The sequence below is a fragment of the Sapajus apella genome, unplaced genomic scaffold, assembly GCF_009761245.1.
Source record: "Sapajus apella isolate SASKATOON/1434 unplaced genomic scaffold, GSC_monkey_1.0 scaffold11425, whole genome shotgun sequence".
NCBI classification, from domain to species: domain Eukaryota; kingdom Metazoa; phylum Chordata; class Mammalia; order Primates; family Cebidae; genus Sapajus; species Sapajus apella.
The window spans coordinates 1-1,860 of NW_022448346.1; the positions used below are offsets into that span (position 1 = coordinate 1).

At 46.6% G+C, this 1,860-nt stretch overlaps 1 pseudogene; it reads left to right on the top strand.

Moving 5' to 3' along the window:
• The first annotated feature begins 60 nt into the window (after positions 1-60).
• On the top strand, positions 61-1,408 carry LOC116548403 (annotated as a pseudogene).
• Positions 1,409-1,860: the final 452 nt, after the last annotated feature.

The window sequence follows — 1,860 nt, forward strand, 5'->3', positions numbered from 1 at the left end:
AAAAAAAAAAAAAAAAAAAAAGAAGAAGAAGAAGAAGAAGAAGAAGTAGTACACCAGCCTTGCCTAAGAGCAAGCGGGAGGGTCTTCAGCTACAGGAGTGCAGCGCAGCAGAGCAATGCCCAAATCAAAGGAACTTGTTTCTTCAAGCTCTTCTTGCAGCAGTTCTGACAGTGACGTTGTCCAAAAGTGAAAGAGGAAAAAGCAGGTTGCTCCAGAAAAACCTGTAAAGAAGCAAAAAACTGGTGAAACTTGAAAAGCTCTGTCATTTTTGAAAGAGAACAGCAGCAACAGCAGCAGCAGCAGAGATTATAACATGTTTCCGATTAGGAAAATGAAGTACATTATTGTTTGGGATTTTTTTTTTTTTTTTGGAGACAGAATCTTGCCCTGTCACCCAGGCTGGAGTGCAATGGCATGATCTTGGCTCACTGCAACCTCCACTTCCCCGGTTCAAGAGATTCTCCTGCCTCAGCCTCCGAGTAGCTGGGACTGGAGGCACTTGCCACCATGCACGGCTAATTTTTGTCTTTTAGGTAGAGATGGGATTTCACCATGTTGGCCACGCTGGTCTTGAACTTCTGACCTCAAGTGATCTGCCTGCCTTGGCCTCCCAAAGTGCTAGGATTACAGGCGTGAGCCACTGCACCTGGCCAGTGTTTGGGATTTTTAAGAGGTAATTTATATTAGATAATACTGGATGGATCCAGAAGGTAAAATAAAACCAGGAAGAGAAGGTATTTCTTTAAATCTGGAGCAATGGAGCCAGCTGAAGGGACAGATTTTTAAAAATTTAAATCTCCATCTCCCAGGATCAAGTGACCCACCTCAGCCTCCCTAGTAGCTGGGACTATAGGTGTCAGTGCCATACAGCTAATTAAAAATGTTTTATTTATTTAGCCGGGTAAGGTGGCTCATGCCTATAATCCCAGCCCTTTGAGAAGCCGAGGGGGTCTGATCATGAGGTCAAGAGATTGAGACCATCCTGGCCAACATGGTGAAACCCCGTCTCTACCAAAAATACAAAAATTAGCTGGGCATGGCCTATAGTCCCAGCTACTTGGGAGGCTGAGGCAGAAGAATCGCTTGAACCAGGGAGGTGGAAGTTGCAGTGAGCCGAGATCACGCCACTGCAGTCCAGGCTGGTGACAAAGCGAGACTACGTCTCAAAAAGAAAAAAAAAATTTGTTTTTTGTAGAGATGGCAGAGGTGGGGGGAGGTGTCTCACTGTGTTGCCCAAACTGTTCTTGAATTCCTAGGCTCAAGTGATTCTCCACCTTGGCCTCCCAAAGTGCCAGGATTACAGGCGTGAGCCACTGCACGTGGCCAGGAACAGATTTCTGATATGGATGATGCAGTTAAGAAAACTGTGAAATCCAAGCCATATAAAACACATACTGTTGTAGTTGTAGTTGGTTTTTGTTTTGAGGCAGGGTCTTGCTCTGTGGTCCAGGTGGAGTGCATTGGGATAATCGCGGCTTACTGTAGTGGCCAACTTCTCCCCCTCAATCTCCTGAGTAGCTGAGACTACAGGTGTGCACCAACATGCCCAGCTAATTTTTAAATTATTTGTACAGATGAGGTCTCACTATGTTGCCCAGGCTGGTCTAGAACTGCTGAGCTCAAGCAAGGCTTCTGCCTTAGCCTCCCAAAGTGCTAGGATTACAGGAGTGAGCCACTGCTCCTAGCCTCTAGTTGGTTTTTGTTTGTTTGTTTGAGACGAAGTCTCCCTCTGTCACCCAGTCTGGAGTGCAGTAACAGGATCTTGGCTCACTGCAACCTCTAACTCCTGAGTTGAAGCGATTCTTCTGCCTCAGCCTCCCAAGTAGCTGGGACAATGGGCAAGCGCCATCACGCCCAGCT